Source organism: Rousettus aegyptiacus, unplaced genomic scaffold (genome assembly GCF_014176215.1).
Source record: "Rousettus aegyptiacus isolate mRouAeg1 unplaced genomic scaffold, mRouAeg1.p scaffold_m13_p_4, whole genome shotgun sequence".
Lineage (NCBI taxonomy): Eukaryota > Metazoa > Chordata > Mammalia > Chiroptera > Pteropodidae > Rousettus > Rousettus aegyptiacus.
The window spans coordinates 31,924,530-31,948,236 of NW_023416307.1; the positions used below are offsets into that span (position 1 = coordinate 31,924,530).

A 23,707-nucleotide genomic window follows, 5' to 3' on the forward strand; every position below is an offset into this window, starting at 1 on the left:
TTTGGAAAGCATGCAGCGGTTTCATGTATTAGGGAGTTTGGTAGATCTGAAAAATGCAGAGATTTTAAAAGACTTTCTAAAATTCCAATTGAGAACAGCAAGTACTTTTTTAAATTAGATAAAAGTTTCAAATATTTATTGTGATGCTATCCGAATTATGCTTTTAGAGGTAAAATCTGTATTTAAGATATCTTTTAGTTATTTATTACCAACTGATAGATTACCCTCAAATTTAGTGGCTTAAAACAACTTTTATTGCCATGCAGTTTCTTTGGGTCAAGAATTTGAGCACAACTTAGCTGTGTTCTATGGCTCTGGGCCTCTCAAAATGCTGAAACCCAGGTGTGGGCTAGAGCTGGAGTCATTGTAAGGCATGTCTGAGGGTCGGTCTGTTTTAAGACTTTCTCAAGTGGTTGTTGGCAGGATTTAGTTTTTTTGCCGGCTATTGGCAGGAGGCTTCTCTCTGGTCCTCTGTAAGTGACCTCTCCAGGAGGGTGCTCACATTATTGCAGCTGTCTACATCTCAGCAGCAACTAGAGGGCAACAGGGAGTACTAGCTCCAGCCCACTAAAGAAAGGGGATGGCCCAGGGTGTGAATACCAGCAGACAGGGATTACTGGAGGCCATCTTAGAAAGCTGTCCACCATAGCCCATCCTCCACCCCCAATAATTCATGTCCCTCTTTTATGTAAAATACTCTCTCCCAAGAGCTTCAAAAGTCTTATTCCATTATAGTATCAGCTCAGAGTACAGACTCTTTTCATGTAAATAAGTACTAGGTGTAGGTGAGTCTCCTAGGTGGGAGGGGGGGAGATGGGGATGGGGAGGGTAGTTCTTTAAATGTGTATAGCTCCTAGACACTTCATTTAATTTCTAGTTTGTGTAATACCCATGTCTCTTCTCTGTAGTTCACTTTGGAAAGAAATTACTTAGGTACTCTGATCTCTATGGAGTTCTGTGTAGGAAGGTTAATCTAGATCTGTATTAGCCTTTAAACACTGTTGTGTTGGAGAGCATTGTTCATGAGAGCTGTTTTTGGCAGTGATTGGGGTTATGGTAAATTGGAGTGGAATTGAGTTCAATACTAGGTTATTGATTGGACGGGAATCTGACCAGAGGGCTTATTTTTAATACCTGGATTTGCTTACCAATCTGTTAACAAACGAAAAGAAAAAAACCTTTTACTTTTTGTTTTTCATAATGGGCGACATGGAAAATGTTGATTTTTCTGTTGCTTTGCATAATAACAGCGTGCCGATTTGTAAGTTCACTACTTATTTTTGTCCCTGTACGAATTTTGTTTTAGGAAAAACAAAATTTTTTAGAGAAAGGAGTATATTTTCAAAGATTCAAGTCTGATGAGTTTTAATTACAGTTAATCTACAATGACTTAACCATTTTGTTAGTGTTTTTTAATGATTGCATTTATCTGACCATTGTGTTCCTGAAATTGATCTGTGGCATTCTAAACCATTAAAGACAAAACGCAGTCTTTGTTGATAAATCATAAGAAAAAACTCTAGGTAAGAGAGGAAATAAATGTTTTTAAATAGTATGATATATAGAAACTGCTATCTCCTTGTACTTTAATAAATGTGTATTATCAACAAATAAAACTCTGAATCCACTCTATATCTTTAAAACAATCACCAGAAAAACTGGATGAAAAGTCATGTCACCTTTCAGGATGAAGCTGATGTTTTCAGTTCAGTAAGAAAGTAATCAGGTCTCTGGGCATGGTAACATGGGGGCCTCATGAATTAGCAGATAGACTGTGTCCCTTTACAACCGAGGATGTATAATAGAATCCATAAAAGCAAATTGCTGAATAGATCAAGATATAAAATATAAAATCCACTGTTTCCTGTCACCTGCTTTTACTTTTTGGTGTCTGACAGGTGGTAGCGGGGAGGGACGGAGGGGGCGGGGAGAGAGAGAGAGAGAGAGTGCGTGTGTGTGTGCGTGTGCGTGTGTGTGTGTGTGTGTGTGTGTGTGTGTTCATCCGGTTAGCCTCTACCCCACTTTTTCCTGAGTCCCTGTCAGTAACTGGTTAGCTCTGCAAGGAATATTGCAAGTATGTTGCTATGTTCACAATGGGAGCTTTGTATTTATTCATGATGATACTTGGAGATAAGTGACACTAACCACCCCTTCCAGTGATTTCAGAAATGCCTTTGACTAAAGCAGAATTGTGGAGCCATTTATCTTTGGCTACCGCAGCCTTCCTATTCTTTGTTTTCCTGTGAATGCCTGAATACTATGATTATCTTCTTTTGGAGCATGGGGGTACCTGGGCCAATTAATTGAAATGACACAAGACAGGATAAGAGGGACTAGAACCTGGAATCATTTGATTTGCTAGTGTTTGAGAAGCTCTAGGCAACAGGATGAACTGCAGAAACTGGAAGGAACCTTGAGTCCAGACCCATTGATTGCTGCTAATGCATAAAAGGCTGCCATTCAGGCTCCACTCCCTCTCCCCCAAAAGCCTTCATTTGAGTTCCAGTGTGAGTTAGTGCATGCTTGCCTCAAGTTGAGTAGAGCATATCAACTCAGAGTATGGGAATAGATAATATATTTGCAAATTCCAACACAAGTTATGTTATCCTTTCACTGTAATTAACATCCCTGTCATTGCCAATATTTATTCAGCTCTTTGTGCTATGCTATATATTTGTTCATAATTAATGGGTATGCTAGGTACACATGAGGAAGCTGAGGACTGTCACACACCTAAAGTCACATAGTTGGAAAGAGGCAGAGTCGAGTTTTCATTGATGGTATGTCTGACTCCAGAGGATAAGCTCTTTATTGGCCTTCTCTGTGGCTTAGCATAGAAGCATGAATTCACATAGTAGGCCTGTATTCTCTTTGGGCATGTGACAAGAGCAAGGTGGGTTTCTATTCCTAAAGAAACAGGATCCTGAGCAGGATACTAGGGTGAGTACTCAGATGGCCAGGATGAGGTAGAGGTAGTTTGCGTCATAAAATAGATGGTGGAGACTGGATTTTCAATGGAGTAAGACAAGGCACCCTGTTAAGAGAACAAAGAGCAGCCTATGATACAGGAAGTGCTGATTTAGAAGTCCTTAAATTATTTCTGCCCAAAGTCAGGATTGGGGCCAGAGTTGGAGTGGGGCCGAACTTCCAGTTGGGGTTTCCAGCTCCAGCTGCAGGAAGAGGAGGGGTACAATGGGAGAGGACTGGTAAATTGGGAGGCATTCTTTTCCTGCTTGCCTTTAGGAAAGGATCTGAAGTTGAGTCATATTATAATGGAAACTCCGTAAAAGAAGCATTTGCATTTTACTAGAGGTTAAAATTAAGAGAAAGAAACTCTAGTTATGCTCTTTAAACAGCAGCCAGCAGGTGGGGAAGTGTTGTGTGTGTGTGTGCGTGTGTGTTTGGGGGGGGGCATGTTGGCAATACTCTTCCTGGAAATTTTGAAGTCATACCCATTGCTTATGCCATGGGTGAAACTGTTAGCTTAATAACTTTGATATTTCAATACTAGGCAGCAGGTTAGGGGTTGCTGTGGGAAAGGGGCTGGTATGGGGTTGTGGGGGTAGGGAGTGGACTTGGTTGCTGCGCCCTCCTGGAAATTTTGAAATTACACCATATGAGGTCAACCCCCTTGGCTTGTAGTTGAATTCGTTAGTTTAATTTTTCCTGTAGGACATTGATGGTATCACTAGAAAGACCCCAGAAACTTATTGTGATGCCATGAAAAGGCAGTTTGGAAATTCAGAGCAAATTAATATAAAGAATATTATATACTCTGGGGGAAAAACAAGATTTTGTTTTCATGGGAATGTCTTTGGCGATAATGAAAGAAGAAAAACACAGGAAACATACATATGCTGTGAAAGCAGATTCAGTGCTAATGGAATATTTCTCAGTATTTTCCATGAAACATGAAACATAGGTCTTGAAGGGGCCACAAAAGGTCCTAGTTTTTTCTTACTTTGAAGACCACATGATACCTATGGCATCCTAGACAAAAGATTTTTCTTTCCTAGGCCAGATGAAAGTCTATGAAGAGCTAATTGTTAGAAGAAAAAAAGAATCTTAGCAATCAATATGAATTCTTGCCTGTGCTTAAAGTCAGGAGTTAAGAGTGGGCATCTGCGGGTCCCCCATTGTTTTCATGCCCTTGTCTGGGCTGAGATTCTGCAGTGCAGCCTTCTTTCTTGCCCACACATGCCATCTTTTTATCTTGGGCCATTTCTCTGCTCTCAGTCAGTTCCTTTAGCCAGAACAAATACCACACTTCCTTTAAGGCTCTCAGTCTCTTTTCCTTTGGGAGCCCTCCTGGCCCAGTCCATTTCATTTTGACCTTTCTCTGCATTTCTGGGCGATCAGGTAGAGGAGGCACTACATATAACAGTCTGATTATATGTGCAAACCTTTTTTTAAACTTGAATTCGACCGTGAACTTAGTTGTGACAGGAAACAATATCCTTCACCCTACCTCTCAGGCATGTAGTGCATAATTACTGACTAGACCCTTGACTGGCCCTGACATTACATCAAGTGTGATGATTTTTTTAAAAAAAGTTTTATCATTGTGCTGGGAGCTTAAAAATGTTTAGCTAAATGCTTTTAGTGGTCTCTAAAGCCTCTGTAGAACTGTCACATTTTAGATACGTTGATAATGGAAGGTAATCTGTTTCCTTTAGAGAACCATGTTCACAGTTTAAGAATTTACATATTGACCTTACTGCAATATTGCAATACTGAAGTTTTTATTTGTGTTTTTAGACTTTTACATACAAGTTGTGATCCTGAAGAAAGTAAGTGAATGTCATGGTGATTCTATAAGAAAAACAGATTAAAGTAAAATGTTTGGGAAGCAGCATTAATCCTAGTAAACAGTAATATTTAAAGATACTTAACTGCTAATATTTTTTTGCCCCCCCCCCCAATAATTTAGACATCCTTTATGACGATAGTTTACTCTGCTAACTTGTGTTAAGTGGGATGAGACCTTGAAATAACAGCAGAATGTATGGTAGGAGGGGAACTCAAGAGCCCCACTCTGAGGAGGCTGTAGCTTGGATGCTATTAGAATGTGAAACTCTTTCCCTCTCCTACTTATTCTCCTTAAGCCTTCTTCAGCTCTGTATCTAATTGTCCCCCTGGTCCAGTGAGTGTGGGAACCGTATCATTGATGAGCACCACGCTCTGCTCAGGGACTGTGAATGACACCATTGAGAGCAGTTCCACATTTCTGAATCTCCTCGTTTGTCTCCCACCCCCCTCCCCTTTAGTATGATTCAGCATCCAGACTGCCACAGGGACCTTAATGTTGCTTTTTTCACTTCTCATTTCATACTTTTAAGTGCATTTATTAGACTTGTTTGGCACTTTAAAACATTGACCTGTCTTTCTAAGAATTTTATGACAGGTCCTAGGGAACTCTCCTTGTCTCTTGCTTTGTTTATTGAGAAATGACATGATTGGTGTTATAGCTGGGGTTTACTAACTGAGGGTAGACTATCATTTCACAAGCAAAGCTTCTCTATGGTTTATTCCTTTAAAGCAGACTGCATATAAATGAGAAATTTTGCCTTGGCTTAAATTTGCAAAGCATTTTTTCATCAAAAGTATTTGGGTGGTTTCAAAGTGAAATTATAGTAGAAATGCCCTAAATCCTTCTGAATCTTTGTAGACATGCATCACATTGAACATGTAATTGATTGTTATTTGATTGATGACTTGTAAAATGTATTCTTAGTGGAAATATTTTTTCCTGTTATAAGAGTAGGATTTTTACAGCTTTTCTATATTAGAAACTTCCTTGAAAATCGATTTCTTTTATAATTGGAGGTTTGTGAAGGATTGCTAATCTGAAATGTTATTGTGAACAGTTTGGCCTTACTTGAAAAATCTTTTAGAATCGAAAATACAAATCTTTACCCCAGTGTCCTGCCCATCTTTCTGACCGATGCAAAGCTATATTTGCTGAGAGTTAGTTCACAGTCCTCTAGTGAGACTCTAAGCTGAGAGACTCTTAAATTTCTAAGAGAATCTGAATTACTCCACAAACTTGTCAGCTCATTTAATAACTCTCATGCTAGCTGCAGAACAGATCTGGTGTGTGTGTGTGTGTGGGTGTGTGTGTGTGGGGGTGTGTGTGTGTGTGTGTAATGTTGGTGAAAAATTATTCTTAGGATTTTGGAGTATACCTCATCCCTGAAATGTTTGGGGACTTTATTTCGGACACAGTGATTTGCTTTTCTTTCGTACATGGACATGTACAGCCATTTGTTGCAACAGGCATTCTGTATATTGACCTGATAGGCCCCTTTTCAAACAACAGCTTGCTGACGAGTAACTGGAAGTCCCCACAAGGGCTGATAAATACTAATAGACCCTGAGCAGAAAGTCCAACTTTTGAGAGGGGTAGGAGGAAATTGTGTGATCATATGTGCAGCTGTCGTCATGTTGGGATTGAGTAATGTCATGAGACTGGGTTACATCAGTGCCAAACTATGTTGCTTCCCAGGAGGTGTGAAGCTCCTCTTGACGGGGTAGGAATTATTATTATTAGGCTCCCAGACCCATCATGGCCAGGCATTTAACCACCCTTCATTTTTTGTTACCTGTCATTTTAAAGCATTTTAGGAAAGCCTATGTGAACTCGAGTTTAGGCATTTTTTCAGATGTCTCCATATTTTAGTCATAATGCTTCAGAAATAATATGTTTAAAAATTATGCAGTGAGAGCTTAGCTTCTGTGCACTTTTGCCTTTCAGGCTTGTTAAACAGTGATTAAAATGTCATTTCTGAAAGTACCCGACTTGGAGTTCCTTAAATATCACAGATCTTTGCATGTCAGATAATTCAGAAGAGTTAACAATGTCACATTACCTCAATTACCTGCCACATTTTACCTCACAGCTTGTGTTCTTTTGGTTCTTGCTTATTCTTTCTATGTATTTTACCTTTACAACTTCAAATGGAAAATTTCATGTTAAAAGTTCCTTTAAAGAAGACTGCAAAAGATTCTTCAAGGGTAGGGGTCAAATCTTAGTGATCTTTGTATCCTAGTGCCTATCCAGCATCTTTTAGGCATTCAGACTAAAGGAAATTCATTTCCTAGTATACTGCTAAAAATCCACGTCGGGGGTGGCTCCATAGTGTAGTGGTTAGCACGTTTGCTTTACACGCAGAAGGCCCTGGGTGCTGAGTGCTGTGAGCATGTGTGAGGAGACGGATGCCCTGTGTTCAGAGATCCAGTTCTTAAGGGAAAATGAATGGCAACATCCATAGGTCAGGGGTGGAAGGGCGCGGTGGGGGGGGGGCGATTAAAGGAGGGGGGAAATCAAAATTATGGAAAAATTCTTAGTTAATTCACCATGTTTTTTTTTTTGTTTGTTTGTCACTGTGTTTTAACTAGTTGAATTTGGTTATTTTTACATTTGAACCGATAATACAAGGATGAGTGTATTTCCAAAAACACAATGAATGATTCTGAAGAAGTCTAGTGTGTGGGTTAGTTCCTCTTATCTGTAAAAAGCATGAGGTGATCATTATTATATTCGTTCTTTTGTTAACTTTTTTCTTTTGTGAGTGTCTGGGAGCACCTTGGAAAATATTTTTAAGGCTATTTAATAGTACAAGAACAGCTTTATGTTCATCTTTTGTATTATTAGCAGATATTTTGAGTACTCATTAATATTTTATTAATGTTTTTATGCAGTTAAAAATTACAGCATTTATCTGTAGCAGTGAACTCTCAATAAACTGCCAGACCCAGGAATATATGGAATATACTTTAAATTGTAAATAAGTCTGGCTACTGAATTAAATGGAGTTGATAGAGTAGTTTTTCTCTTTCTTCATCAACAGTGTTGACTGAAAGGATGAGGGAGGTGGTGACACAGGCGACAGGGAGGGGCAGAGAGGAGGAGAAGAGCACCTGGGTAAGGGCAGTGGTGACAGTGGCGGGATTGGAAATTGGAGATGTTTAGGGAAGGAGGCACGACTTGCTGGTCATTGGGATACACCGAAGGAGGGCAGTTGAGTATGGTTACTAGATGAATTGTATATTTTCCTAAAGTAGGAATCTGGTCTTTTAGAAAAATATTTGTCCCGTGATATAAACAACGCCGAGTAAACATTTTGTACTCACTGTGTTCTAATGGGGCTAGTTGCATTAGGATTAACAAAAAAAGAATAAAAAGGCAGACATTTTCTTTTAAATATGAATTTTTTTTCTTGTGAAATTGAGTATTGCTTCTGAGTTTTCAGTGACTTGGAAAATATTTTGCATGCTATTTTTTAGGAGTCGAGGACAGGTGGATAAAAGGGAGTGTATGTTTTAATACTTCTTTCTAGATACAGTGAGTCCTAGCTTAATGTTGTGGATAGGTTCTTGGAACTGCAGCAAAAAGATGTGTAATGAAATCAATTTTATCATAGGCTGATTAATATAAAACAAGAGTCAAATTCCTGTGGCATCTCATCAGTGTTATGATGACGACGTTGAACGAAACACCTTTATTCTAGAACTTGCCGTATGGAGAGAATTGGTCTTAGAATTGCCCACATAAGTGACTTTCCTTTATGACTTTATGGTTTGGGGTTCTTTAAATATCCCCACATTTGATCTATGATTGGATGTAACTCTCCTCTCCAACTTTCCCATCACACTCCTTTTGCAATTTGGAGAGAAAAGTTGAAGTTTTTCACATCTTTAGGTCTTTTTTTGTGTTTGAGTTAAAATGGGAGCATTCCATAATTTAAATATAACATCTTATGGACACTATATATATTGCAGTGTATAGGCAGAATTGACATAGTTTTGTGGTATCTTTCTGGCTATAGAAATTTCTACACTTTTACTAATTTAAAAAGCTTCCAGTTATTAGCAAATTGTAATCTTTATTCTAAACTGACAGAAGGAGGAGTCATAGCACCAAGGGAAGAAACATCTTTGGGAATGGAGTAGAAACTTAAAAAGATTAAAGAATAAGCATTATCTTTAGTGGGTTTTGTTTTAGCATTTTATTTATTAGTTTCACGTATACAGTACATTGGTTAGACATTTATATAGTTTATGAAATGATACTGTTGATTACTCCATCACCCCTCTGGCTCTCCACATAGCCATTACATTACTACTGATTACGTTCCCTGTGGTGTGCTCCCCATTCTTCTTAGTGTTTTTTTTTTTTTTAAGGGGTGGAGTGAGGGGTGAAAATGTTAATGCTATGTTAGAGGACTGACTAGATGAATTTTCTGTTTTGTTTTGCAGTACTTACTAAAATGGATATGCACACACACATTTAAGTCATGTAAATGTCAAATTAAACAATGTTTGCTTGCTCTTGAAGTGCCAAGTCTTTAACAGTTGTCCAGGGTCAGATTATTCTGGTTATCCAGGATTGGATCTTTTCACTTCAAGTCAGTGTATCTTATGCTAGATAAAACGGGGTCAATTTTCTGTGCCTACTCTACCAGGATTTAAGCAGTGTGGACAAAACGAGCACTTTGGCACAGCTAGAACTTAACTTTTCTCCTGTTGAGGAAGAACAGTCTTTGCAGGCAGTATAATCGAACTTTTTATTAAATTGTCTTCAAGTATAAGCATGAAATTGTCACAGATCTTGATAAAATATAGCAAAAGCAAGGCATGTTATCCCATACGTTAGAAATCAAATCAAGATCTGAGATTCATTTGGATAATTTACTTTTAGTTAATGATCAAGACAAGTCTTATTCTAGGGGTTAGGCATTCTCAGTTTGAATGACATAGTTTTTGCATTCTCTGCTAAAGGTAACACATACCTTTAACATCTCAGAATTTTAAAGCTGGTTTTAATGACATAGGGGTTTGTAACTTGCACGTCAGAATTACCTGGGGAACTTTTAAAAACTGTGCAAGTTGACCTCCAGGCTAATTATAGGAAATTGTTAGATTGTCTACACCGAAGGGAATAATCAGATTGTAGAAGGGGAAGAAGGTAAGGCCTGGACATTTGTTTTGAAAAGCGTCACGGGTAATTCTAATATGCAGTGGAGTCAGACTTTGGGTAACCTAACCCTCAGGATAGCTTAAAGTCTCCACAGTGTGCCTTCCCAAGTACATCACACTGCACATGCCACATACCTGTGTCTGTTCATCCAGGTTAGCCTCCTTTAGAAAGTTAACATAAAGTGCTTCAGGATCATCTATCTTGTATTCATATACTTATTTAAGTAAACTCTGTGTTGTCTTTATTGAACCTATTAAAATTGCTTTTCAGTGTTTGCTACAAACTTCCATAAACAATAAACAAGGGTCACCAAACAGAAATTTTGAGTTTACTTCCTTTAGCAGAGTACAGATTTACATTACTTTTATTTATATGTAAACACAGTCATTCACCTAGTAAACTAATAAAATTCAAAGTTGATTAGAATAGGTAAGACTGCAAGGCAGATGGACTTAGGAAAGTGAGATGAGAAAACTCTTATAAATTGCTGCTTGCTGAAGCTGTTTCTGGCCTTGTTACCACTTGACTTTATGAATTGAGTTGGGACTGTTGCTTCCCTCCTTGTTCTTTCATAGATCTGGCCTCGAATAGTATAGATGCCTAGGGAACATCTTGGTGCTTGACTTGAGTGGTCTTCACAGCATACTTGAATCCAAGGTATGATATCCAGTGTCAAATGCTGATAATTATCACTAACTTTAGCATGGATCAGAATCACTTGGAGGGCTTGTTAAAATACAGGTTGCTGGTACCACTCCCAAGTCTTCTGATTCAGGCCCGTTGTGGGTGGGGCCTGAGAATTTGTATTTATAGAAAGTTCCAGGTGATGACTATGTTCTGAGATCCAACTTTGAGAACAACGGAGGTAGGATATGTACGAAAAAGGAACTTGTGAAAGTAGTGCCTTCAAACAAAAGAGAGTACTCTCAGGATTAAGTGTGGTTACAAAATGGACAAAGGGGAAAAAAAAGTCCATGTAAATGCAGAAAAGGAAAAAAGAATAATTGGTTTAAATTTTCAGTTTTAAGCCCAAGATATTTTTTTCTTCATCTGTATTGTTTTCCTCTTTCTCTGCTGTAGTTTTCATGAGTGAAAGTTTGAATCAGGGACTTTATATTTTCAAAGGATTTGTTTGTATTGCCTTTCAGTTTATATCACCTAATTCAATTTGCACTCTATCGGGAATCCTTTTCACTTTTCTGTGCCCCAATTCCAACATAATGAGAAAAAAATATCTCCAAGATTATTCTGGGAATATTTTAAATTTTAATGCATAGTATTATGTGGTATTTGGGGATCACTGAGTTAGGAAATATACGCAAATAAGGAAAATATTCCAAACAGATAAAAACATCATATACTGTATTCAAATAATAAGTATATCTCTCCCTCTCAACCACCCTCCCCCCTTCCCCACCACCACTTAGCTGGGTCATATTGAAAGAAAAAGCCAAAAGGGGAGAATGAAAAGTAAGTGGACCAATGGGAGTTGGCTTCACTGTGTAAACTATTCTAAAGAAACAGAGGAGAGTTTTAAAGCATAAAGCTAGGGGGAAAGGAACTGAGTCAGAGTTCAAAATAGATCGGACTTGGGACCAGCAAGGACCTGGAACAGAGGAATGATGCCCGCAGAGAGAGGCAAAGTCATCCATGAGAGGCAGTTGGAGGTTACTGAATGACTCCATAGCAACATGGAAAACAGGATTATACATATTCTTTTTTTTTTTTCTACTGTGGACAGGGCACCATTGTAGAAATTTAGAACTTTGTGCCTTGTTTTAAAAATCTGTTTCAAGGGTCAAATTGTTGAATTCCAGACTGATTATTCATAATTAAAGTTACAGCTCTTGAGGAGTTTTCTCATGGTCTCTAGATGATTTCCGTAGTTGTTCTGTGAGTTGAGTTGATCATTTTAATACTTCTTATTGCACCTGTCACGCTGGTATCAACAGTTAACATTCCTCAGAGGTGAATAGAATGTCAGCCTCCAGTTCAGATGGAGCTCAAGAACAACAGGTGCATTCTACCTGTTTCTTGGCTATACCCAGAGTAGTCAAAGGCAAGTAATTAACCACAAGATAAACTTTGGAGAAAATGAGATTCTTTAGAATTTGAGCTAGAGTGCTGAAAAGTAGCTCTGGGTAACATATTTAGGAGACATAGGAAATGGCTCAATAGGAAGTGCGTAATAGCCTTGCTAATCTGGCCTCTAAATTTATTTCAAGCTTTTTTCCCTTTGTCAGTACAAATCTTCTTAGCTGTACACCTTCCACAGACCCTCTGTTTTGTGCAATATTTTTATTGACTCAGGTTCACATCAGAGGACTTGAACTCGTATGGTAAAGCTCAGTTGATCGTACTGTTAATTTTCCTCTTCCCCTTTAAATGAAGAATCCTGGCAAAACTTTTTGGCTGTGATCAGAGGAAGAGAGTCTACTGATTAAGTTCTAACTTGATTTCCATTCTAATAATCTAGTTCCATTGATCAGGGCCTCAACTTTCCTTACCTCAGAATAAGAGGACTGGGCCAGATCATTTATAAAATTCTTCTTATTCCTCAATTTCTTTTTTCTCTCTCACTTTAATTCATGAAAAGACTAGAATTTTACTTAAATAGGCTCAAGTGTGGGCAGATTTCAAGAGCTTAATTACCTAGGTTTTCTATTTAATTTCTCTAAAATTCATTAGCATAATTAATCCCGACTAGTAACCAAAAGGAAAGAAAATTACCCAGTGTACGTAAAGTAATTTTTGTATTAATGACTGCTAGATTTTTAAATGTATGTACATGTATGCCAGGTGCTTTGTATCACTTACTGTCAGTCCTGGCTGCACAGCTGAATCACCTGGGATTAAAACAAAAACAATGCTTGGGTCCCTGGTTCCAAAAATTTACATGTAATTGGTACTCTGTGTATCTTTAAAGATAGAGTTGTCATAGGTATTTAACTTACATTGCATCCAGTAAAACATTTTGGATTTTATTTTTATGTCATCTATTATTTAGAGCATTGAGTGATTTGTGAATGGAAAAAAAAATCCTAGAAACACAAAGTGATACTTTCTCATCCTAGGTGTACTGTCTCAGCTGAACGGTCTATATGTGTCCTTGCTCTTCCCACCTGTTCACCTCTTATCTGTGAACTGGATAATATTGGCTTCTGCTTGTATCTCATCTGTCGAGCAAGCACACAGTATTGTCCTTTTTGCATTGATTTCTTAGGATCATTTCCTATTATTTTATCGAATCTAGTATGCCACTGATTTTAAGATTTGTCATTATTTCTCTTATTTCTGCAAAAGAGAAAACTCCATCAATTTAAACTGACTTGCCATGAATTGTAAGATGCTTTCCTTTCTCAGGAGATGTTAAAATGAGAAAAAAATGATTTAGAACCAATGAGAAACATTAGTTTTCAGTTTCTCTTCCAGGTTTAATTAGGTCTTGAAAAGTCACAAACCTATTTGAATTTTTCCTAATTTGTGTTTGCATGATTATTTCATATGCGTCTATGTTTGTCATTGTGTGAAGATTGCAATGGCTTGTTCCGTCTACTCCTCAGTTGCAGAAATGACTAATTTGCTTAAACAGTATCCCTTATACATAGGCCCTGGAGAATTTATATACAAGTAATAAGCTTGTGATGCTCTTTGTTAGTTTTAGCTTCTCACCGAATGTCTCTGTCTCATGCCAAAAGACTTTTTTTTCATGTGTACATGTATGCATACATACACAGTGTGTGTGAGTGCATGTGTTTGCCAGTGTTGTATTTGTGTTTCTTCTGTTTTGTCTAACGCTTTGGTAAAATCTACATTTTGGGTTTAACATTTTTCAGGGCTCTTTTGTTATTCATTGGTGTATTGTCTTCGTGTGTTGGCTGTTGCGGTATTGTCCTATTAAAAGCAATATAATTCATTTCAGCAAATTTATCATGTGCTTCTAACGTTTATGTGGAAAATATTTAGTTTTCTTGGCTTATTCTCTACCGTGTGTGTGTGTGTGTGTGTGTGTAGGCGCGCGCGTATGCGTGTGTATGCGCCTACGGTGTTAACCAAGAAATATATTACCTTTGGATCCAGACCATCTGCCTCTAAATACTTCCCTTGCATAATAACTAATTTAAATTTATTCCAGATGTACAAGCAGTATATGAGATTTGGTAGTTTTTATTTTTGAGATTCTTTTAAAGCTCTATTGTAATTTATCAGGGCATCAGGGTATATGTCTTCATGGATTTATGTAAAAATTGTCGTAGCCAATTAAATTTGGAATATTTCTTTTGTTTTCAGTAAATTCATGGATAGCAAAATCTGATTATTTTCTTTCTCTCCCATAAGATGGTGCTGGTGAGAGTCACTTAAGGATTCTCAATCTCTGTCTGAAGATCAGGTTTGATTAAATGACCACTCAGATTAGATGTGCTTTGTTCATTTTTATGAATGGTTGAAAATAAAAAAGAGTCTCTTTTACATCGCTGAATTTCTGAGTACCTATGACATTTGAATTTTGATTTAGCCTCTAGTTTTTTTTTTTTTTTTTTTTAATGGAAGAGTTAATGCTACAGCCACTAGGGTGGTCTTCTAGTTCTGTGTGCTTTTCTTCTTTCTCTGGTTTGCTCCTAATGCCTCCCTCATCGCTTTTGCATTTGGGTTTGTGTGTGCATGAGTGCTTGGGAGAGTTAACCCCTCCTCTCTACCTAGTAGCTCTAGAACTGTTAAAATCAGACTGCCTTTGCTGTGTCTCTTCAGTGTTTGTGTTGTGTTACCCCGTCTGTTCTCCATCCTGTGCCTGTCTCTCATTAACTCCCCCTTTTCACGTCCTGAACCATTCTCTCTGCCTTCACTTCCATTCTCTCCTATTTCTTCTAATATCTACATAGGAAGGGATAGTTTCTTTAGGAAACCTGGCATATTGGGAGAGAAAGATTTGACTTTTGGAGTGCCACTTAAGAAGACCTTCATCTAAGAGTGGAGGGAGAAGCTGTCAACTTAAGAGATTTCTGAGAGAAATCACGTTTCTTCTTTTTACAGGTTCCTTCTTCTAAATTTGCAGCACATTAAGAAACTCTTCAATATCCTAGTGAATAGGAGCCCTGGTATTTTAACATGTTAACCTTAATCATGTTTGTTTACTTGAGCAGGATTGATTTTGGAACTTACTGTACCAGCTACATCAAATATGGTATTGTCATTTATTGAGTGTATCTATGGGCGAGGTGATTATTTGCGTGAATCCATCCTGTGAGATATCATGATGGTAGCTGGCATGCTTTATTTGTTCACTGTTTTTACTGTGTGTGTTTAGAATAGAAAAGGCCTGTAGTAATTGCCTTTGTCTGTCAGCCCCTTAGGTCAGGTTTTCCATCCTGACTCAACACGTGTCTGGGCTGCCGAGATTGGTTGGTTGGGTGTGCAGAGTTTCCCTCTGTCGGACTCAGGAGCCAGAAAGCCACGATGAAGTTTGATTTGGCTTGTGGCAGCCTTTTCCAAATATGAATTTGGATGCAGTACAGTAAGTCCTCTAAGAAAAGTGGGAGAAGGGAAACCTATAACTTTATAGCTGGAAATATTTGGGAAACATTTAGAAATAGGGAAACTCTAGCCCGCGGTGTTTGGAGTCTCCCCTAAGCTCTTGTTGCTGCGGCATTCAGAGGCCAGCCTTTTTTTTCCAGGCCGAGTGCTAACTTTGCTTGGGTGAAGCCATAGAGCAGCCTCTGTCCTGCGGGTGCTGCACGCTGACTTGCTCCAGACAGTCTTGAATGTGACCTGGCAGCCAGTGCTGTTTCCTGCTGACGTGGCCTCCCACAACTGAGTAGAACAGAGCTGCCTCAGTGCGCTGAGGAAGGAGTGGTGAGGGCATGAATCACCAGCGGGATAAGGAACAAATTAAGAGGGGAAAGCTCCTAGCTGTTCAGGTTTCCTTCTAGATATACTTAAAAGACACCTCTTTTTATAGGAAGGGAGGAGGAGGAAGAAAAACAGGAGTGAAGAATGCCGTAAGAATCAAACAGCAAACAGTGCTTTGTTTGGCCATAGGAAAGGTTTCTTATCAGCAGGAGTTACTTCTGGGGTGAGACCCAGTCTGCCGCAGACATCTGAGAGGATGCTGTAAAAGGCCAGACCGCTCTGCAGCCTGCATGGGCCACGCTCTTGCAGAGGTTGATGGGAGTACGAACTAGCTCCCAGTCATATCCTGCAAACAGACATTCAAAAACAAAACTGTAGTGTTTGTCTTGGTGAAACAAGCTCTCTCAGCTTGGTAAGGACTGGACAGTGGACTCTGGGAAACTGTTAGGAGCAAATCTCTTGGCTGGTTTTCCCATCAGGGGTGTCAGCATCTAATTTGATGCTCACTATTGGCTTATGTTTTCAATCACTGCTTGGTGCTTTGAATTTGCTTATTTGAAAAGGTCCAAGTACAGCTCTTTGTTACCTTTTAGTAGGGCCAGAAAAGTCAAGCTATCACGGAATTTTTTAGTGAGAAGTTACTCCAGTTATGACTTAAGTGGCTTCATCTATTTCTAAAAGTTTTTATAGAAACTTTTTTTCATTTAATTTTACATGGAAGTTCATTGTACCAAACAGATGCATGTGGAACTGCATGAGTGCCTGAGGCACACCTGCCCATCTTCACATAAGGGCCCTGAAAACTTTTCCCCTGGCACTTGGCACCCCCAGCATACATATGTTGAAAAACCACTGATTTAGTCCAGAAGGAAATTCTGCCTCTCGGGTAAGTCAATTTGTTAGGTAATATTATAATGACTTTCAATACATTAGAATAAAAGTTCTTTTATCTGTCTCCTGCTTTTGTGAGCTTTCATTATTTCTCAGTTAGCTATTGTAAAAGCTTCCCCTGGTCTCTCTGCCTCCAAATAAATTATATAAATAAACGATACACCAGGAATAATGGTTACACTGTATGCCAAGAGCTACCCAGCAATCATGCAGGGATGCTGCAGCAGTAAAGAAAATCAGGGATCAGAATGCTGGGCTATCTCCGAAGAAGAATTCTCAGGGCAGGAGCTTAAAGGACCAAGAAAACTGAAAACGGTGAAAGTTTTTTTACATTGTTTGTGGCTGAGGGCCTCCACCTTTGTCTCTGTCACCTTGAGTGGGTATTTGAGGATCATCTTTGACTAAGTTTTCTTGGAAATTTTCCATATACAATTTCTCTAATTTAAATCAAACTTAAAAAAAATTTAGCCATGCATAAAAAGTACTGATGGCTCTTCTTTTCACATGTTTATTCTACATTGTGGGATGAAACTGAGGCAGATTCAGGTCTAGTTAGTTATACAGCTCTCATTCCTGGTTTAATGTTGGTTTTTCAGTGTAGCCCTCAAGCCTAGTTCATAGTTGGCCTTGGACTTACAGATTTTGGAAATCAGTAACATTGGCCATATTTTCCAGTGTTTCCCCTTCCCCGAAAGCCACTTTCTTCTTTTGCTCCTCAAATTACCACCCTCAGCTCCAGTAAATAGAAACCTCTGCTTTTAGTAAATGAATTCTCAAGAAGAGCAAGGAAGATACCGATGCAATGGAGAGGATGGGATATTAAATGTATAGTAGGTCTACTTCCATTTTCAGTAAGGTCATCTGATTTCCTTTAAAGAGGTTTTAATTTTTATAGAGGATGTATGGGTGGAATTAGAGTTATCCAAAGTCATTTATGGTGTTTTGTTGCCGCTGTTGTAGGCTGGGTTTACACTTAGTGAAGAACTAGAAGGGGAGAAAAAGCTGTATTTGTTAATCCTGTTTCAGTGGCAGAGGTGCTGTATATGTAATTATAAGCTCCTCTACCCCACGTGATAAAAACCCCAAAAACCTGAACCAGAGACTTTTTTCCAAATGTTCTTGGTAAATCTATTCTTCAAATACAGCTATGAGTGGGAAGCCAAGGCAGCGGGAGGGATCATTCTTTTGTGTGATGGTAATGAGATAATTTCTGCATTACAAATTTTCAGGACATTCTTTGTTTAAATGAAACTTCAGAGTTCTTGCAAAGCTACGTTACCAAGTCTTTTTGCTTCATTAAATAAAGTCTTTTAATTTCATCTGTTCTGTTATCAATCGCATAAACTAATACAACTGTTTTGAATAAAATTTAGGCTATCATTTGTTTGATGTCTTGTCTTTTCTCCTTCTCCTCCCCAAATACAATTTGATCAAGTCTGGTTAGGGAATTGCTATTGTTGCTACCATTTAGTCACCCACTCTTGAGTGGCAACTGCCAAGTGGCGGTTCATCCTGGAGGAAGACAAGAGGAAGTGTTCAGGTTTAGAGTTGTTGCCAGGAGGCTTATAGTGGGTGGGCCTTCACAAGGGCTGCCAGCAAGGGCCGGGTACAGGAATTTCCGTTAGACTACTAGAGGCAATGGGGAGGCCCGAGGGGGTCACACTGCCAGCCAAGATCTTGAAAGCTTCTTTGTATTGTTTGCTGATCAAACCTGGAAAGCCTTACTGTGGAGGGGGTCTACAGTGAAAAGTGGCTGTTGCTGATTTTTGAATTTTTGTTCAGAGCTCATTCTCCAAAGCAATTGGAATTTATTTGGTTAAAAAACAGCTAATTAATATGTTTGATCTTGATGTGGAAACGAACCATATCAAATTCCAGGTCAAATAACTTTCTCTTTGTAGAATGTTTGTTTAACCTTTTGAGGCATATTTCATCAGGTCATGTATGGACTATAGAAAGTTCATTTGTCCTTAGTATTCTAATCTACATGGTGGCATGGCTATTGTTACAGAAACATTCTTAAATGTACACTTAATTTTCTTTTACAGTACAAAAAATCACATTTGCATATGGACTTTATGTAAAAAGTTGTAGGTATAGTGTGTAAGTTATTCATCATACAAACAGTGCCTAATATGGCACCATTCTTGAAAAATACTTCACCATCTGGTCTCATTTATCTCAGATGAAATACTTATTTATTTTTTTTCTTTTTAATTTTCATTAAACTACCAGCTAATATTATTATCCTTATTTGAAACACTAAGAAACAAAAGTTTAGAATGGCCAAATAACTTATCCATATCAATAAGTAGCAAAACCAGAATTTGAACTAAAGATGATTCCAAAGCTCCAGATATCTGAAATTTTTTCTTTACTTTTAAATAATTATAAATTAACAGGAAGTTGGGAAAAAAATGTACAGGGAGATGCCTGTGTGGCTTAGACTCAGTTTTGCTTAATGGTAACATCTTGCATAACTACAGTACAATATCAAAACCGGGAACTAACATTGGTACAATCCATAGAGCTTATTCAGATTTCACCAGCATTACATGTACACGTGTGTGTGTGTGTGTAGATTTGAATAGACATCAATCATAGTCAAGAACTGTTCTGTCACCAATAGGCTCCCTTGTTTTATCCCATTAACACCACTCTTTTATTCTCCCACCATTCCTAATCCTTAGCAACCACTAAACTATTCTCTATGATTTTGTTATTTAAATCTTATAGGATATAATTTTTCGAGATTGGCTCCCCCCCCTCCGCCGCATAATTTCAGTTCCTTTTCATTGCCAAGTAGTAGTCCATGATATGGATGAATCACAGTTCAGGACATTTAGTTCTAGATTTTGGAAATTACAAATAAAACTACTGTAAACATATGTGTACAGGTTTCTGTGTTAACATGCCTTTTCATTTTCCTGGGACAAATGCCCAAGAGTGCAGTGCCATGTTGTATTATAATTGCATATTTAGTTTTATAAAAAACTGCCAAACTTCCAGAGTTTCCGTACCATTTTACATTTCTACCATCAGCGTGTGAGTGACCTACATTCTCTTCATCCTTGTCAACATTTGGTCTTGTCATTGAGCTGCTGCTGCTTCTCCTCTGTTGTTCCATTGCTCTAGCACAGTTTATTGAAAAGACTATTCTTTTTCCATTGCATTGTTTTTACGCCTTTGTTAAAAGTCGCTTCGATATGTTTATGTGTGTCTATTTCTGAGTCTTCTGTTTCTGTTCCATTGATCTGTGGGCATCAGTGGGTATCACTACTACACACTATACACAACTATGCTGCCATCCTGCTCCCTTGAATGGGGGGACCCTCTGTTTAGAGACCTGTGCCTGGAGTTAGATTAAAGTCTGACGGTGCCCATGGGCCTTGCCTGTTGTGGATCCGGCTTTCTACCTGCTGGCAAGGCGCCACCCCTTGTGCCTCTTGGGGCTTGACTTTGCATTTCCTCAGGTTTCTTTTTAAGGCTTTGTTCTCCTTCAAGATCAACCTGTACCAGCCTGTAGTTAGTCTGGTTGTTGTGGTGGTTTATATTAGCATCTTGTAGGGTTTAGACCCCAACTCTTAAGAAGTCATATTAAGTCTTATGTAAGAACTGCTAAAAATTAGAGATGTTGAAGATTGTCTTTGAAATAATATCGATCTGCTCCTTTCAGAGTTGTTATGGAACAGAAATGAAAATGGCCAATTGTAAATCAGAATGTCAGTTTGATGGCCTGGGGAAGCATGATCCAATAGTGGGGCAAGATTAATGGAAAAATGTATGTAACTTTATATTTTAAATTATGCTCATTATCTGTGAAGATGAAAATTAAACTTTTATAACATTGGCTATTGCTTTTTTTTAATTAGGTTTTTAAAATAAAGAAGCCAATAATAGTAAATTTACTAAATATCTATGTTGGCTCTATTATAAATCTGGAACAATGGAAAGAATCCCTATTTTCACCTTTGGGTATTGTTTTTAACTCCAACTTACCATTGAAAGGATTGTTGGCAATTTATAAATATGTATATTATATATTTAGATAAAATAAATTTTAAAATAAGTCAAAAAAGTAGCGCAAAGGAAATAAGGTCACTAAAATAAAAGGGAGCCAGGAATGATTTTTGACTTTGACTTTTAGAAAACTTTTCTCAAAATAAGGCTCATTCTTGTTTTTGTCAGTGATTTTTCTTCATACAATATTTCTTTAATTTTTTTAGTTGCATTCATTTTTAACTGTTACGTAGACCTCTCATAGAAACAACATCAAACGGCATTGGTGGTGTTTCACTTTCACGTCTACATGTGGGCAGGCTGTTGGATATTGGTGGGATGGAATGTGAACTAACTGATCGCTTTTCCAATCCTGTTATTTTCCAGTGTGGTTTGGAAAAAAAAGGTCTACATATGAAGTCAAAGTACAGGGAAGCCTTCTGGTTAACAAATTTAGTGAGTTTCAAATTTTCCTCTTGTAGAGAGTCCTGGAAAATCACTTCAGAAAGGAGAGTCACTTATATAGAAGAAACTGCTTTGCATGCATATAAGACTTAGTACATTCTGCAGGCTACCATGGAGTCCTGCCCAGCTTCTGATGGATAAAATCAAAACCTATTGATTACTGTACCAAGAATTGGAAAGAAAGCCATTTGTATAGCATTTACGTTTATGACTAGTCAAGATTTCTCCCACATTTGGAGTCGAATGTAGAAATTAATTTGACACATACATGTGTTTGCTAAAGACTCAGTTTCTGAGGACCATAATAAATTATTTATGGCAGGGATCACCTGTAATGTAATTTTTTATAATAGCAATTTTGTTGAGGTATAATTCACAAGCCTTACAATTTCACCTATTTAAGTTGTAGAGTTTAAGTGGTTCATTATATTTATAGTTGTGCATCTGTCACTGCAGTCAGTTTTGGAACATTTTTGCCCCTTGAAAAAACCCGTACCCATGAACAGTCATCCCTACAGTCCCATCCTTAGGCAACGACTAATGTACTTTCCAACTCTATAAAGTTGCTTCTTCTGGAAATTTCATAAAAATGGAATCATATATGTGGTCTTTTATGATTGGCCTTTTTTACTTAGCATAATTTTTAAGGTTTATCTTTTTGTAGCATGTATTAGTACTTCATTTCTTTCAATTGCCAGATAATATTCCATTGTATAGATGTACCACATTTTATTAATTCATTCATCAACCGATGGGGATTTGAGTCGTCTCTAGTATTTAGTTGTTATTAGTAATGCTGCTAGGAGCATCTATGTACAGTTTTTGTATAGACATGTTTTTATTCATCTCGGGTTTATAACCAAGAGTGGAATTACTGGATCATACGGTAACTCTATATTTAACTTTTTGAGGAACATCCGGAGTGTTTTTTTCTCAAGTCGATCGTACCATTTTACATTCCCACTGGCAGTATATGCACTTTTTCAGCTTTTTCACATCTTTACCAGTGCTTGTTATTATGTTTTATGGGTCTATAATACAATCGTATGGTTTGTTTTTTTTTTCTTCTGCATTGTAAGCGTTTGCTCCTTCAGGGGATTGGTATTATAAACTAAAGGAAGTAGGATGTGGTTAGCTATGGTATGAGCTATATTGAAGCTCTGGGCTAGAACCAACATGCTTCCGTTTTTTCTGACCTTGACCCCAAATCACAGCATTGAGCAAGCCACAACGCTCAAAAAAATAATTATTTTTAGAAGCACAAATTTGATCTTTCTGATTTTTTCTTGAAATATATCACATACATTAGAATGCATATAAACAGCCGTATAGCCCATGTACATGGTAAAATAGAAATTTACAGTTCTAGGTAATAGTAATGAAGATGTAACCACTGACCTTTTGGAGTAACCCCCCCCCCCCCCGGTAGTTTTACTGTATGTGTACATGTATGCATGTGAGCACATGTATATGCACACAAATAAAATGTAGTTTAGTTTGCCTGTTTTTAAACTTTATATAAATGAAACAATACTATCTACATTCTTTCCTGACTTTTGCTAATCATTATGAATTTCAAAGATAACTTTGTATAGCTGTTAATTCATATATTTATTACCATATTATTTTGTGTTCCAGTTCCTTATTTCTACATTCCTCTCCTGATGAACACTGGGTCCCTTTATGGTTTTTGGAAATTATGAGCAATTGGTGCTACGAACATTCTTGTCTGCGTCTCCAGGTCTGCAGGAGTTACTCTGGAATATTTACCAAGGAACAGTATTACACCTTTACTAGATAATGCCAAATTCCTTTTCAAATGCTGTAATGCTTTCTCCCACAATCATACTAACCTTTAATATTTTTGGTCTTTAAACATTTTGTGAGTCTAGTGGTGGTTGATCTGTAGTGGTATTTCATTATGGTTTTAATTTTGCATTTCTCTTAAGTGTCTTATTCTGAAATTTCACCTAGTACATGTGTAGGTATATTTTTTATTTTCCTGAAGAAAAGTGGGCAGCGGGTTACCTGAAAATGACATCTGTGCTATTGAAAAATCATTGAAATGGTATATTCCTTAGATTATTATAACTGAGAACTAGATCACTTGGGTGAATACGATCAGATTTATTTCAATCCAGTGGTTTTTCTCCTGCCATGTACACTTTTGTATGATAGTTAAAAATGTATAGAATTACTTATTTAGGTTACTTAACATACAGACAACTAGAAGCAATGTCTGTGGTTTGCCAATATTGATTCTGAACCCAATTTATATAAATCGTCAATTTGTTTATTGTGGATAGAGTACTTAGATTTCAGAGGACTTCAGCATCTAGTTTAAAAGATTCTAGATATTAGGGTATAATACCTTTTTGTGTGCACATGCATGCATATGTGTTAGTGTGTGTACATGTGTTTTTGTATGTGGAAAGAGGTGCTAAAGGGGCATTTTGTTCTTTTTGACCATTGTCTTGTGCCAGAGTACAAAAGTTGTTGTTTTTAATGGTGAAAACTGGTATTTCG

General features: G+C 37.7%; 1 protein-coding gene across 2 annotated transcripts in view; it reads left to right on the forward strand.

The window, feature by feature from the left end:
- FNDC3B (fibronectin type III domain containing 3B) overlaps window positions 1-23,707 on the forward strand; it is a 299,021-nt gene that overhangs the window by 84,064 nt on the left and 191,250 nt on the right. The gene's annotated exons all lie outside the window — the stretch shown is intronic.